Source organism: Hemitrygon akajei, chromosome 5 (assembly GCF_048418815.1).
Source record: "Hemitrygon akajei chromosome 5, sHemAka1.3, whole genome shotgun sequence".
NCBI lineage: Eukaryota > Metazoa > Chordata > Chondrichthyes > Myliobatiformes > Dasyatidae > Hemitrygon > Hemitrygon akajei.
Window position 1 is genome coordinate 161,551,311 of NC_133128.1, and position 16,247 is coordinate 161,567,557.

A 16,247-nucleotide genomic window follows, 5' to 3' on the forward strand; every position below is an offset into this window, starting at 1 on the left:
ATAAGATATGTACAGTACTTCAATGTTACTTTCAATGAGGCACGCACTTGTCATGCGGTCGTGTCAGGACGTATACAATTCATGTTCTTACACATAAACCATAATAAATTATTTAAACAAATAAAGAATGCTTAATCAACAACATATATACAAGATTACTTAAATATTACTGAAATTTTAATAAACACACTACTCCCTGCTTAGCTATAAACTGCAATTCAATATAGAATGCATCTCAACTAACTGCATGCACATTAATAATACAACCACTGTACAGACATCCACAGCACAGTAAATTTTAAATTGTTCCATCAGGCCTAAAGCTTTAATTGCTGTGGAAATTTTCTTGCTCTTGTGGGATAACATCTTTCCTGACAAAGGAGGTCACTCTGCTTGGCAGGTGAGACATGACCAAGAAGACAACTTCAGGTTCTGGAACCTCCTCTGTGGTGGTTGTAGGAGTTGACTCTGGGACTGCAGGAAGTGGTTTTGACAGCTCTGGACACCTTTCTTCTCCTTCCTTTTGATACTAGCTTGTGCATCTTGATTTTGGGAAGGTGTATTTAGTTCTCTGATTAATCCTTCTTCCGCTGCCTTAATGATCTGATCTGTCCTCTTGGTTTTCTTATCCACAACGCTGAACTGATTGGAAAGGCTGACTCTGTTATGTGGGCCAAACTGGACACGCTGGAGACCGTGGTAGAATAATGGACCCTACGGAAACTCCTAGAAATTCTGGACAATGTTTCTCACACTCTGCATGCTACCTTGGCTGAACAGAGGAGCATTTGTAGTACTAGTCTAAGGCAATTGAGCTGCTTCAAAGAGCGTGAGATGAGATCATTCTTACCCTCGCACATTAGGCTCCATATTGAGTCAATCTATAGCCGGCGAAGTGATGGCCCCCCTCCTGTTAGACTGTTTATGGTAATTTTTTTTGTTCTTTCTACTTCTCCTCTAATATTTATATTAGTGCACGTGTAATGCTACTGTGACACTGTAGTTGCCTTTGGGATCAATAAAGCATCTATCTATCTATCTATCTATCCATCTATCTGATGAATCCTCTGTTTTTGTACCTCTATTGACTCCTTCTCCTTGGACTTGAATTCATCCAGCTGGACTTTGGACTTTGCATCTACTTTTACAAATAACTTTTTGTCTCCCACTTGAAGTTCATTCAATAACCTTAATGCACACAGAGAGGATTCAGGTCCTTTATACTCACAAAACCGAATGCTTGCAAATTTCTTGAAGCTCCTTGCACTCTGTTGCAGCTTAAAATAAAGCCACATTTTGCAAGTAACTGCCTGATTAGCATATCAAAGGCTTTCTCAGATTATGTTCCCTACTAAAACTGTTGTAATCGGACCACAGTTTTCATCACTTTCACACTTCTGAGCAACATGGTCCTTGGTCTAATATACTTTCCAACCAGAGTCACAGAGGTTGACACCAATACAATGTTTACCCTCTGTTGGGCAATGGTTCATAGTGTATACCATGGAGACAGTTGTGGCATCATCTAGTACCTTTCCTAATTTGCCTTCAGCCTACTGTTGCAGAGGAAGTGGCATGCAAATGGTGTATGGATGTCCAGTTAATCTGTAGTCGTCTCAGCCATTCATGCCCCCACAATACAGGCCCTCCTGTTTTTACCACATGCAAACCCCATGTGGCTTATTGTTTGTTATATTTCGCTGTTACTAATGTCATTCCCACAGGAGTTATCTTCTCTCTTGTATAAGTTCTTAGTTGGATATCTGCAGCCCTCAATTCAGTATTTTAGAAACGTCTCTCAAACTCATTTTGTGGAATTACTGAAACAGCTGTGCCAGTGTCCAATTCTATTTTAATTAATTTGCATTTTACTTCTGGTGTAACTCATATTGCTTGACTATTGTTAGTTTTCACATTGTAACTCTCAGGGCTAAGCAGTCCTGCGTTACTCTCATCATTATCAGATTTTTCATCATCAACATACAGATTAATGCTCTTTTTGAAACTGCAATTTAACTTTTTATCTTTTTCTCTTCCCTGTGCAGTCATTTACTCTTGTCTGCTCAACATGCTGTTTGTATGTGTCTTATTTTGTTGCATTTTCTGCAAGTTTCACCTTTAAACCTGCATTAGTCTAGTGTATGTCAGCCCCTGCCAAAACTGTAACAAAATTTGTCTAGCCAGGCCAGTTTCTGATCAGACATTGCAATTTTGTTCACACACCCGTTCGTTTCTGAATGTAACTCAAGTTGTGTCTCTGGTTGCTGTTTCCATTGACAAAGCTATTTCAACTGCTCTGTTTTTTCAATGTAAGTTGTACTTCAGTTAGCAGCCATTCTTGAATGCTTTTTGTAAGATTCCACAAACTAAACAATCCCTCTTTGCAACATTAATCTCATTACTGAACTGACAATGCTTAGGCAACGTTTTCAATTCACCCATGTGTGTTGAAATGGACTCCCTTTCCTTTTGACTCCATATAACAATTACAGCATGGAAACAGGCCATCTCAGCCCTTCGAGTCCATGCCGAACGCTTACTCTCACCTCGTCCCACCAACCTGCACTCAGCCCATAACCCTCTATGCTTTTCCTGTCCATATACCTACCCAACTTTTTTTAAATGACAATATCGAACCTGCCTCTACCACTTCTACTGGAAGCTCGTTCCACACAGCTACCACTCTCTGAGTAAAGAAGTTCCCCCTCGTGTTACCCCTAAACTTTTGCCCCTTAACTCTCAACTCATGTCCTCTTGTTTGAATCTCCCCTACTCTCAGTGGAAAAAGCCTATCCATGTCAACTCTATCTAACCCCCTCATAATTTTAAATACCTCTATCAAGTCCCCCCCTCAACCATCTATGCTCCAAAGAATAAAGACCTAAGTTGTTCAACCTTTCTCTGTAACTTAGGTGCTGAAACCCAGGTAACATTCTAGTAAATCTCCTCCGTACTCTCTCTATTTTGTTGACATCTTTCCTATAATTCGGTGACCAGAACTGTACACAATACTCCAAATTTGGCCTCACCAATGCCTTGTACAATTTTAACATTACATCCCAACTCCTATACTCAATACTCTAATTTATAAAGGCCAGCATAGCAAAAGCTTTCTTCACCACCCTATCCACATGAGATTCCACCTTCAGGGAACTATGCACCATTATTCCTAGATCACTCTGTTCTACTGCATTCCTCGATGCCCTACTATTTACCATGTATGTCCTATTTTGATTAGTCCTACCAAAATGTAGCACCTCACACTTATCAGCATTAAACTCCATCTGCCATATTTCAGCCCACTCTTCTAACTGGCCTAAATCTCACTGCATTCCATTTAAGAAACCTAAAGTGTTCTGCAATCAGCAATGGTTTTGGTTCTAAGTGATCCTACATTACTTTCACAATATCAACAAAGCAAATTTCAGCTGGTTTAGTTGAGGCAGTCAAACTTCAAAATAAACTGTATGCCTTTAAACCCAATGTATGTATCAAAATTGGTATTTGTTTCTCATTGGCTATTTCATTTGCTTTAAAATATTGCTTAATCTGTTCAGTATACAAAATCCAGTTATCTTTTATGTATTCAAATACATCAAATATATCAATACATCAATAAGTCATTTCTGCTCTTACTTTTATGTATGGTTATTATCACCAGTAGTCACCATTTATGAATCCATGAATTCTTCAGTTTTCTGCTGATTTTTTTTAAAAAATCAATCATTTGTCTTTCTCCCTTCTGAAGACATGTGCTGTGTCACTTTTTAAAACCTGAATGTCTTGCTGCACTTTCAGGGTTAGATCGTCATCTCAGGTTTGTTTTAAAAATACGTCATTGTCACTGTTATGTTTTGTAACTTCAAGGCATTAAACTAGTTCAAAGGAAAACAGGAGAGCCGGGAGATAAGTCGTGCACTTCAGATTTTACTTCAAATGTGGCATGCACTCATCATGTGGTAGCATTGTGACATATGCATTTCACATATTTTTACATATAACCAGTAAGGAATTATTTAAACAAATAAAGAATACTTAATCAACAACATATTTACAAGATTACTCACATATTACTGAAGTATTAAATGCACAACAAGGATTTTGTACATTCTTCCTGTGACCATGTCAGTTTCCTCCAGATGTTCTGCTTTTTTTTTCCGCCATTGAAATAAAACTTGAGGAAAAGAATTTTAATAAAGGTGAAGGTCTTGCTCTAAGTAAAAACTGGAATTCAATTGGAAGCAAGGTGGGAGAGCAGAAACCTGATTGGATGAGATCTAACCAATCAGGAGGAACGGACTGCAGGTGTATAAATACCACCAGACTGGACATGCCCAGGCATCATCTCTGATGAAGATGGCAGAGTTTATCATCAGAACGTTGGTTAAAATTGATACCTGTACATGACTGGAAGCCTGAGAAGAGTTTATTTGTCGCATATACCAATAATACATTAAATACTTTTTCAAGGGAAGTCAAAGCCAACATAAAAGCCAAAGAGAGGGCATATAATAGAGCAAAAAATTAGTGGGAAGTCAGAGGATTGGGAATCTTTTAAAAACCAACAGGAGGCAACTGAACAAGTCATTAAGAAGGTAAAAATGGAATATGAAAGTAAGCTAACTAATAATATTACAGAGGATACCAAAAGTTTCTTCAGATACATAAAGTGTATCTTTATGTGAGAGGTGAGAGTGGCTATCAGACCATTGGAAAACGATACTGGAGAGGTAGTAAATGGGGACTTGGAAATGGCAGACGAACTGAATAAGTATTTTTCATCAGTCTTCACTAAGGAAGTACAAGTGGAAGTTCCAGGTGTCAGGGCTCATGAAGTGTGTGGTTACCATTACTAGGGAGAAGGTTCTTGGAAAACTGAAAGGTCTGAAGGTAGATAAGTAACCTGGACTAGATGGTGTACTTCCCAGTGTTCTGAAAGAGGTGGCTGAAGAGATTGTGGTGGCATTAGTAATGAACTTTCAAGTATCTCTAGATTCTGGGATGGTTCTGGAGGACTGGAAAATTGCAAATGTCACGCCACTCTTCAAGAGGGGAGAGAGGCATAAGAAAAGAAACTATAGGCCAGTTAGTCTGACCTCAGTGGTTGAGATGATGTTGGAGTTGATTGTTAAGGATGACGGTTTGGGGTACTTGGAGGCACATAATAGAATAGATTGTAGTCGGCATGGTTTCTGCAAGGATAAATCTTGCCTGACAAATCTGTTGGAATTTTTTGAAGAGGATAAACAAAGGAGAATTGGTTGATGTTGTGTATTTGGATTTTCAGAAGGCCTTTGACAAGGTGCCACACATGAGGCTGATTAGCAAGCTACGAGCCCATGGTATTACAGGGAATATTCTAGCATGGATAAAGCAGTGGCTGATTTGCAGGAAGCAAAGAGTGGGTATGAAGGGTGCCTTTTCTAGTTGGCTGCCGGTGACTAGTGGTATTCCACAGGGGTCAGTGTTGCGACCAATTCTTTTTACATTATATGTTAATGTTATTTGAATGATGGAATTGAAAGCTTTGTTGCAAAGTTTTCAGATGATACCATGATAGGTGGAGGGGCAGGCAGTTTTGAGGAAGTTGAGAGACTTCAGAAGGATCTAGAAGAATGGGCAAAAACTGGCAGATGGAGTACAGTATCGGGAAGTGCATGGTCATGCACTTTGGTAGAAGGTATGAAAGGGTCGACTATTTTCTAAATGGAGAGAAAATACAAAAACAGAGGCACAAAGGGACAATGAGAGTCCTTGTGCAGGATTCCCTAAAGGTTAATTTGCAGATTGAATCTGTTGGTGAGGAAGGCAAATGTGCTGTGAGCATTCATTTCAAGAGGACTAGAATATGAAAGCAAAGATGTAATGTTGAGACATTATAAGTCACAGTTGAGGCCTCACATGGAGAACTATGACACACACAAAATGCTGGTGGAACACAGCAGACCAGGCAGCATCTATAGGGAGAAGCTCTGTCAACGTTTTGGGCTGAGATGTCCTGACGAAGGGTCTCGGCCCGAAACATCGACAGTGCTTCTCCCTATAGATGCTGCCTGGCCTGCTGTGTTCCACCAGCATTTTGTGTGTATTGTTTGAATTTCCAGCATCTGCAGATTTCCTCGTGTTTGCTGGAGAACTATGAGCTGTTTTGGACCCCTTATCTTAGAAAAGATGTGCTGAAACTGGAGAGGGTTCAAAGGGAATTCCCAAAAATGATTCCAGGTTTGAACAGCTTGTCATATGAGGAGCGTTTGATGGCTCTGGGACTTTATTCACTGTAATTTAGAAGAATGAGGGGTGACCTCATTGAACCCTCTTGAATGGTGAATGGCTTTGATAGAGTGGATGTTGAGAGGATGTTTTCTATGCTGGGAGAATCTAAGACCAGAGGACACAGCCTCAAAATAGAGCAGCTTCCTTTTAGAATGGAATAGAAGAGGAATTTCTTTAGCCAGGGAGTGGTGAATCTGTGGAATTTGTTGCTACAGACAGCTGTGGAGGCCAACTCATTGAGTATATTTAAGGCAAATTTTCATAAATTCTTTATTGGTCAGGGCACAAAGGGATCGGAGCGAAGGCAGGAAATTGGGGCTGAGAGCAAAAATGGATCAGCCATGATGAAATGATGGAGCAGACTTGATGGGCCAAATGGCCTAATTCCACTCCTATTGCTTACGGTCTTATGGTCATATTCTAACACTGCCTTGCCTGGAAAAACATGTCTTTCCCTTTATAAGCCTGGGTTTAATTAGTCCAATGCTTTCTTAATTGGATTATCTCAGTCAGCCTTTATTACAAGCAAAATGCCATATTTCTTGTAACATGGTAGGGGATAATTCACCTCACCAAGTTCAGGTCCTTTGTCACTCATCCACTAATTATCCAAAAAGATTGCTAGCACAAACTAGCATGTAATTTGCACATACGAACAGATAGGAATTGGTCCAATTTCTTGACATTGCTTTTGTTCTCCTTTATTGGTTTAACTTTTAATGGTAAACCTCCAAGTGGACCACAATCTTATCGTGGTTTGGAGGCTTGCATACTTAAAAAGATCTGGAGAGCTATGTTGGCTGGAGTCAGGGTTTTATGCTTTGGCTCTTGATAGAGTCAAGCCAAAGAGGTCAAAAGGTAGAGGACAGACTAAAAATGTTCCTTCAGGTTCGGGAGTTCAGCTCAGGGCTAACAAACGTGAGTGGTAAAGTAAAATTGCTACAGAAACAGCAATGAAGAATTCTAAATCTGAGTGCAATGGTATTCCTGAGTCTCCAGCTGGGACTTGTGTGACTGACAGTGGTGAAAACCGAGTGGAAGCTACTGATATAATGAAGGAAGCCCTGAACACTGCCAGAGATGGAGGACCTTCGTTGCTGCCCTAAATGCCAGCAGCATAACAGGCAGGAAGTAAATATGTGTTAGTTGTGAAGGCAAGAATCAAAGGAAGCTGAAATAATTTATGTAACGGTGGTACTCACTGAAATTGTGCAATGTGTGGCATAATGGAATGGACGTGTAGTCTGCATAAGACAGGTCCTTAATTTGAAGAACGTTTTTTTAAAGGAGCAACATTTTCAAGTATCCTATCTTACATCTTGAGGAGACAGCACATTGAAATCCATTAGAAGTGATTAGACAAACAAATAGTCACCCAGTGTGCAATGTCCTTGAGGCTGCTATTTGTGCAAAATGGATCTCATCAGAGGATAATGGAAATCAATTTATAACTGTTGTCATCATGACTTACCCAAAGATTTGAACTTGCCTCTTCTGTGCCCAGGACCACTTTGCTCTATAAAACTATACAGATTTGTTTTAAAACTGAGGCTAAACTTAAGGCATAAAGTATGTTCACATCAGCAGATATTAATAGGCTGCAGCTTTCATTTAAACACATTCACTGATTCATTCAAGATTTGAAAATGAATGATTTGGTGATAGCTTACACAGATGATATTCTTAAGTGCAAATTTTCAGCCTACAGACCAGTCCAACAAATTCTTGAAGTTTTTTGGAATCTAATGGTTGATTTTCTGATCTCTATACAAGGAATTTGCAGGTATTTCCACCCTACACACAATTGTGCACATTTTATGTTAATGACTATCACAGATGTCTGTACAATAATGTTTTGCGCCCCCTCCCGCACAGCCCCGCCTTGTCATTAGCTTATTTCTAATTACAGAAATAATACACCATTGTATGAAATCCCTTGAGTCAACAAATGTAATACTTTAATCTAGTAAAACTGGTGCACAACAAAATCAACACAGTAAAAACAAAAGATTTCACAGAAGTATACAAAGACTATTTTGCTAGGATTTCTAATAGACCTATTATCATATACACTACAGAGTATTAACAGCATTGCAACCAATCACCATTAATACATCAGATTGATCATTAAACAGTATAACTTGTCCAGGAGCTTTTCATGGCACTGCAACATCTCTTTCTGTGCCATTTCCAATCTCAGTGTTCTGAGGTCAGGCTTGCTCCCACAAGACAGTACCGCCTTACTTCAAAAGATTTAGAGGGTATACCGTAGATTCCGGATTTTAAGCCGCTACTTTTTTCCCACATTTTGAACTGCTTTGAACTTTGCGGCCTTTAATACGGAGCGGCTAATGCATTATTTTTTTTCATGCCGCCTCGTAAACATTTTGCCTCGTAACAGTAGACCAATAAAATTGATGAGTAGTTCACAGAGGTCCAATGAAATTGTACGATAAATCAAGCGCACTTTCACAATTAAATTATTGTAAATCAGTCATTTGTACTCACCCTCATCAACATGGAAAACACTCGAAGAAAAGCATTGTGCTGCCTTTATGGCAGTTATTTAGTTTATAATATTTTCGCTTAGTAATTCATTTTCTAGTTAAAGTTAGAAGAGTTTTAACTATATTTGTTTTCTGTACTACATCGCGGGATGCTATGACGTCACACCCGGTTTCGCCGCGTCTTGTGGGATACCAGTTTGCGATAAACGGAAAGGAGGGGGGCAGCGGCGGAGCCAAAACGCTGCTTTTAAGTTAAAGGCGATCAATAACTTTTCCTGGTAGGCTGCAGTATATATATTTTTTACCAGTCGTTAGGAGATATTGGAATGTTGTTCAGTAAAGAAGTATACGCAACGTATATTTAAAAGTAGCCGCGTTACGGGCACGGTTCGAAAAAAAGCATTTGCAATATGTATTTGTTTTTGTTACCATATGGATTTAATTAAAAGTTAAAAAATCCTCACGTGTAATATCTTTCTGTGTAAATATCTCATATTACAACGTGGGACACCTGCGGCCGAAAATCCGGTGCGGCCTAAAATCCGGTGCGGCCTTTACAAGTAAAAAATTGATTTTCTTTCTAAAATTAGAGCCAGCGGCTTTTAATCAGGTGCGCTCTGTAGTCCGGAATCTACGGTATATTGTCTACAGCAAGAAAACAGACATGGTCACCAGCAGGTGGTGGCCAAGTATATGACTGTGGAGGTACCAGGCATTTGGAGTGTCTAGCAGGAAGAGTTTTGGGCAGTTTTAGTGGTGGAGGTGAAGACTTCTGGAGTGTGTATTGCAGAGAAGATTGCCATCTGTGTTTCAGGAAATAATTGGCATGTGTGTTTGGAAAGATTATTATCTGAATGAACTGATGGTGCAGATGAGCAAAGAGAAATTCAGGTGCTATTGTGCATGTATCACAAAAAGTCAGCAGGCAGGTGCAGCAAATTGTTAGGTTGACAAATCACAAGGGAATTAGAAACGAGGAAGTATTGGGACAACTGTGGAGGGTACTGGTGAGACCACACCCCAGGTTTTGCAGTTTTGTTTTCCTTTTAAGAGAAGGGGTAACTTGGAATGGTAAGGTCAAAAAAAAGGATTCACAAAGCAAATTCCAGAGATGAGAGGGTACATAATTTAGATCTACATTCTTTTGGTTTGAGACAAATGATAGGTGATCCTATTGAAACATATGAAATTATGAGGGGTGGGAGGGTAGGAGAATTTTGAACCAGTGGACAGGGTTGCAAGATTAGGGGTGGCCATTGAAACCTGAGGTGTTCATGAAATTCTTTTCACCGAGGATGGTGAACCACAGAGGGTTGTCAAGGGTAGATTATTGGAAGTATTTAAAATGGAAGTGGATAAAATTTTGCCACATCAGGGGACTGAAGGCAACAGCGATATGGTACAGAAGTGTGGATAGGCCTGGGGTAGATCATTCGTGATCATATTAAATGGAGGGGCAAGGTTGAGGGATTGAGTGGGCTTCCTCTGCTCCCACCTTCTTATGTCCTCGTGATGGAGTCTTGGTTTGACGAGATGTTCAGAGTATGTGTTAAGGGAGATCATTAAAATTTGTCTTCGGAACAATGTAGGAGAATATATTTGGGGAGTCATTGCAGAATCTCTTTGGGTAGCTGATTGCTGGCTGTGCCTGGGAAGATAATGTTTGGAAATTTTAAAAAAGTACAGATGCTGAAAATCTGAAATAAAACAGAATATGCTAGAAACATTTGACAGGTCAGTCGGCATCTGTGCAAAGACAAATACAACATGACCATTGAATATTTTCAGCTTTATCTATTTTTATTCAGAGTGTGTCAGAAACGAGCCACGCTCCCGAATAATGGCTTCAAGACAAATTCAAGGAAACAAAGTTTATTAACAGTTCTGCAGAGCTGGGTGCCTTCAGAGAAGGGAACCCTGAACCTTACAGGGCAGCAGGTTTTATCCTTCTTCCTTACCCCTCCCCTCCCTGACTCGGGAGGTACATAGTCTTATCCCATTCCATATTTGGAGTTGTTTTTTTACACATTTCTGTAAAACAATAGTCCATATCTCAGGACTTCAATGATTCCACAAGCAGTTAATTTGTCAGGCGCTTCTGCATTCCTGCTTATCAGACATAATTAAATCACATTTGTTTTCTGACTTTAACCCAGACATAATTAAATCACATTTGTTTTCTGACTTTAACCCCGACCTCTTTCAGAAACACACATCTTAATTTACTTCAACTCTCACAATTCCACCCTTTTTCTTTTTAAGATGTGCGTAGCAGCTAGCATTTCTCCTCTTTCCAGGGGGCCCACCGTCCTTCCTCCGCCCCCCGTGGAGGGTCAACTTTCTTCTTTAATAGCATAAGTTTTAGCTCGTTTGTCCCATGTTGGGGTATCGCTACTGCCTGGAGCTGGAATATACTGCGCCTGATCAGTGTTCGTATACAAGGAATCCAACACGGCAAAAGTAAGAGAATCATTAGACCCCCGCCTGCTACTAGGAGAGCGGTGCGCCACCAACTACCTCCCAGTAGCCTGTCTAGCCAACTCATGTTCCCCAGGGATCTTCAGTTTTGTACTGGCACGTGGGCCAGTTTCCGAATTTTGTCGGATATTTTTAACACGGCCTTTCCACTGTCGTCTATCTTAAGGCAACAGTTTGTAAGATTGAACTTCCCACATACCCCGCCTTCAGAGGCCAATAGGTAATCCACAGCCAGCCTGTTCTGGTATATTGCTGTTCGCATCTGGCTCTGCGGTTTTGCCAACAGCTCCAATGCCAGTGCCGTGCTGAGGTATTGCTATTGCCTGAAGTTGTGACACACTTCGTCTTATTAGTGCTTGTACACAGGGAATGAGGCAGGGTAAAAGCATCAAACTCATTAATCCACCTCCCACCATCCAGAGTACTGTTCGCCACCAACCGCCTTTATTATAGACCTGATAGTACGGCTTACCATTTTCCCAACACCCTTCTGCTTTTATCATAACAACGGTCATTTAAATGCGAGTGGGACACAAATGATCCTGGGAACACCCTCTGCCCAACTCGTACCACGGTTCTGCACTTGTCACATTTCCCTTCAATTTCCCCGACATATAGAATCAAATATATTACAGTCAATAATGTTACAGTCCACATAGAGTTCATTTTTGCTGCCTTTTTAGCTTCACCACCAACGGTTCTTCACCGAGAACACAGGTCCACTCAGTGCGGCTGTCGGGCTTCACCGGTCCTTTTACCCTGGATGCGTGTGTCCACCCTTTTTCTTTTGTCCGTACAGCCGCCTCTGTTGTTAGCAGGACCTGGAAAGGGCCTTCCCACTGTGGCTGTAACTTCTCCGGCTTCCAGGTCCTTACCAGAACCCAATCTCCAGGCACGATCTGATGTAAAGCAAAGTCGAGCGGCGGAGTCTGGGCCAAGAGACCCTTTTTGCGCAGTTCTGCAAAGGAACGGGACAAGGCCAGTAAATTGTTCTTTACAAATAAATCACCCCCCTATAGTGTGGGATACCCCTCTATTTTATTCCAATATGGCAGTCCAAAGAACATCTCACAAGGAGATATTCCTATATCACGTATTCTCAGGAGAGCGATCGACAAACACTTGGTCCATGGTAGCTTGGTTTCCAACATCAACTTGGTTAGCTGTGCCTTCAGGGTGCTGTTCATTCGTTCTACTCTTCCCGGACGCTGGGGATGCCACGGGGTATGGTACTTCCATTCGATATCAAGTGCATCGCAAATTAACTGGTGCGTCTTGGAGGCGAAGTGTGTCCCCCGGTCAGAGTCTATGGACCCCACGATTCCATATCTGGGGATTATGTTCTCAAGTAGTATCCGAGCTACTGTGGGCGCATCTGCCTTAGTAGTTGGGTATGCTTCCACCCAGCATGTAAAGTGATCCACGATTACCAATAAGTATTTCCATCTCTGCACTTGGGGCAGCTCAGTGAAGTCGATTTGGATTCCATGGAAGGGTCTCATGGCCAGGGGTTGGCCGCCTCTTGGGATGGATCGCATCACTTTCTTGTTTATTCGTTGGCATGTTGGACATCCAGTTACCTCTTGTTGGGCCAAAGTGTAGATTCCCTTGCATGCATATTCCCTAAGTACCGTGTCACACATTGCCTGCACTCCCCAATGGGTTTGTTGGTGCAATCGTTGGAGGATACTCCGGGTAACCTCTTTCTTTTAGATCTATTACACTGAACCACTCATGGTCAGGGGAGATCTTGCTCATCAGTGTGTAGGGATTGGGGACTACAGGGTACCGAGTCTGTACCACCGCGTTTAAGCCCCTCAAGTCTTGGACCATCCTGTAACTTCCGTCCGGCTTCCTCACCGGGAGGATCGGGGTGTTATGGTGACATACACTCTTCCAAAAGTCCATCAGTGATCAGTCCTTCTATTACCGGTTGCAGGCCTTTCCTCCCTTCCATTGAAATAGGGTACTGTTTTCTCCGTACTGGCGAACTGTTAGGTAATAGTGAGATTTGCAAGGGGGGGGGACGTTCAAACCCCCCCGGTTCCCTTCCTGGTACCATACCTCCGGGCTTATTTTCCTATCGTCTTCTTCCCTGAGGGCAAACAGCTGCACCATTATCTTCCCGTTCCTGGGCACAGTCCCGATGCCTAGCCTGACTTGCAGATCCCGCCCGAGCAGGTTGAATCTCGCAGAGGGTAACAAAAGTAGGTCCTGTCCCGTTACCCTATCCTCATGTTCAATTTTCACGTTGTCCACAATTGGCACTTGTATTGTCTTTCCTCCGATACCGGATACTCCCATCAATTTTGCTCCGGTCTGGGTCCCTGATGGTATCTCTATTATACTCGATCTTTCAGCTCCTGAGTCGACCATGAAGGTTGTGTCACACCCTTGGGGACCTACTTTTAAGTTTACCAGGGGTTCCTGCCGTTGATCTTTTTCCCAAGGGTTAGAACCCCCGACCCCCCTAGTACTCTTCTTCCATCATGCCGTACGAGCACACTTCCCGTCGGTATCTGGGGCACTCGCGCCTGAAGTGTCCCTCTCCATTGCAATGAAAACATCTTAAAGCCTTCCTTAGCCTTCCTCCTTGCTCCTGGCTACTACCTCGATCCAACCATGGTCCCTGTCTCTCTCTCTACTATCTGCGGTTACTTGTCGCACTGTCTGGACCATTATCCTTGCCGTCTTCTGCTTCTCTTCATCCCTTCTTACAAACACTTTCTGTGCCTCCCTAAGTAGTTCACTTAAGGGTTTAGTATTCCAATCTTCAAGTTTTTCCAGTTTTTTTAAATATATCTGGCCATGCCTTCGATACAAATTCAAAACGAATCAGCTGTTGGCCAACCTCCGGCTCAGGGTCTTTGATTTGCGGAGCGGTAGGGGGCACATATGGGGGCGGCAGGTGGTCGAGCACCTCCCATGTATTCTTTTTCTGTCCCCCTTCATTTATCATTTTCAATTTATAACTATTTGTCGTTGGTAACCAGCATAGGACGTAATCACTTTCTTCGGGTTTAACGTTAGGTTTTGAATTCACGTACAGATTAAGGGTTTGTTGTACCCAATCCTCGCTAGACCCGAACTTAGGCCACCACACAGCTGACCCTTGGATCGGCTGGCGGGACCAGAATTCACAGTACTGTATCATTTTTTCTTTGACTTCCCTTTTTGCCTCCCGTAATCCCAATTTTCTAACATCCGTCCCAACGGACTATCAGGGGGTACCCCGGGGTATTTTTCATCATTGGCGCCTGGATTTCCTTTACCCTTTTCTCTCTTAGACCCCTTATTTCCCATCTTGAGGACTCTCCCGGTTCCAATCCACCCGCAGGCTACCCCGTGGTTCTGCACTTCTTGCGTACCACGTTACTGCAGGAATTTAATTTGAATGTGACCCACCTAGCTCGATCACTCCTGTCCAATTCCGGAACCTGTATTCCCGCGATCGCCCAGGAATCCACACGCAGGCTACCCCGTGGTTCCACAATTCCCATGCACTACGTCTCTGCAGGATTCACCTGCAGGGTAACCCCGTAGTTCCACAATTCTTGTGCACTACGTCTCTGCAGGATCCACCTTCAGGATAACCCCGTAGTTCCACAATTCTCGTGTACCACGTCACTGCAGGATCTCTTACCTGGGTCCTGTGCACAGAAATTACTTGATCGCTCACTGTCTCAACTGCTTCGACAACCCCCCTTTGTTTCCTTGAGTCCGCCGGATATCACTCGCTCAAGCCGCGCGGGGCGACGAGCAAGGAATCAGGGACTGCCGACCTCGGCAGGGTGCACCTTCTCCGATGTCCTTCCTTGCCCCCCTCACGGCCGGAGTGTGGATCCCGGATGAGCACCCCAAGTTGTCAGAAATGAGCCACGCTCCCGAATAATGGCTTCAAGACAAATTCAAGGAAACAAAGTTTATTAACAGTTCTGCAGAGCTGGGTGCCTTCAGAGAAGGGAACCCTGAACCTTACAGGGCAGCAGGTTTTATCCTTCTTCCTTACCCCTCCCCTCCCTGACTCGGGAGGTACATAGTCTTATCCCATTCCATATTTGGAGTTGTTGTTTTACACATTTCTGTAAAACAATAGTCCATATCTCAGGACTTCAATGATTCCACAAGCAGTTAATTTGTCAGGCGCTTCTGCATTCCTGCTTATCAGACATAATTAAATCACATTTGTTTTCTGACTTTAACCCAGACATAATTAAATCACATTTGTTTTCTGACTTTAACCCCGACCTCTTTCAGAAACGCACATCTTAATTTACTTCGACTCTCACAGAGTGTATGTTTAGGAAGGTGTTAGTGATGGGAAGCTGAGGATATTGGCAAAGAGACTGGGTGGAGACAATCAGAAATGACAGAAATTTCCAGATGACCCTTGTCAAATTTTTGTTCCTTGGATGAAAGGCTCCTTAATAAACAAAGGAGGCAACAGCCCCGCTATTAAGGCCTGTTTTCTTTTGGGCCTTGTGAGCATAGTCCAGCCCAAGTTGTCCAAATTTTGTGCACCTTCTGATGTTGCCAGATTTGACCTGCAACCTCTGTGAACATGTATGTTATTACAGAGAAACACCAAAAACAGTTTTACTCCACAGACCAATGATCAGAATTAAAGAAAGTGCTCTGAGTACTAATGTTAGCCATTTCTTTTGTGGAATAGCAGTCTAAAGGAGAATCATTTGTCCTCCAATTTTGCTTTGAAGGGGCAGTGAATTTTCTATTAACAAAATAAACACTATTTCATAATTTATTTTACAAAGTCATGCTGGCATGCTGGTCACATATTTGATTTTGAGTTCTACCTTCTGTCTTCTCTTCATTGGACAGATTTCTGTAGTTGCATAGTGGAGAGTGTACTAACTGATTGCATAATAGCTTGGTACTGGAACACCAATGCCCAGGAGTGGAAAAGTCTGTAGAAAGTGATGGATACAGCCCGGTCCATCAAAGGCAAAGCCCTTCCCACCATGGAGCAGA

General features: G+C 42.3%; 1 long non-coding RNA gene across 1 annotated transcript; it reads right to left on the reverse strand.

Moving 5' to 3' along the window:
* Positions 1-10,559: 10,559 nt before the first annotated feature.
* LOC140728388 (uncharacterized) lies at positions 10,560-15,541 on the reverse strand. The gene is made up of 2 exons (XR_012099060.1): positions 14,902-15,541; positions 10,560-12,216 (listed from the first exon to the last, which is right to left on the reverse strand). It is a non-coding gene; the product is annotated as an uncharacterized lncRNA (long non-coding RNA).
* Between the last annotated feature and the right edge of the window lie 706 nt (positions 15,542-16,247).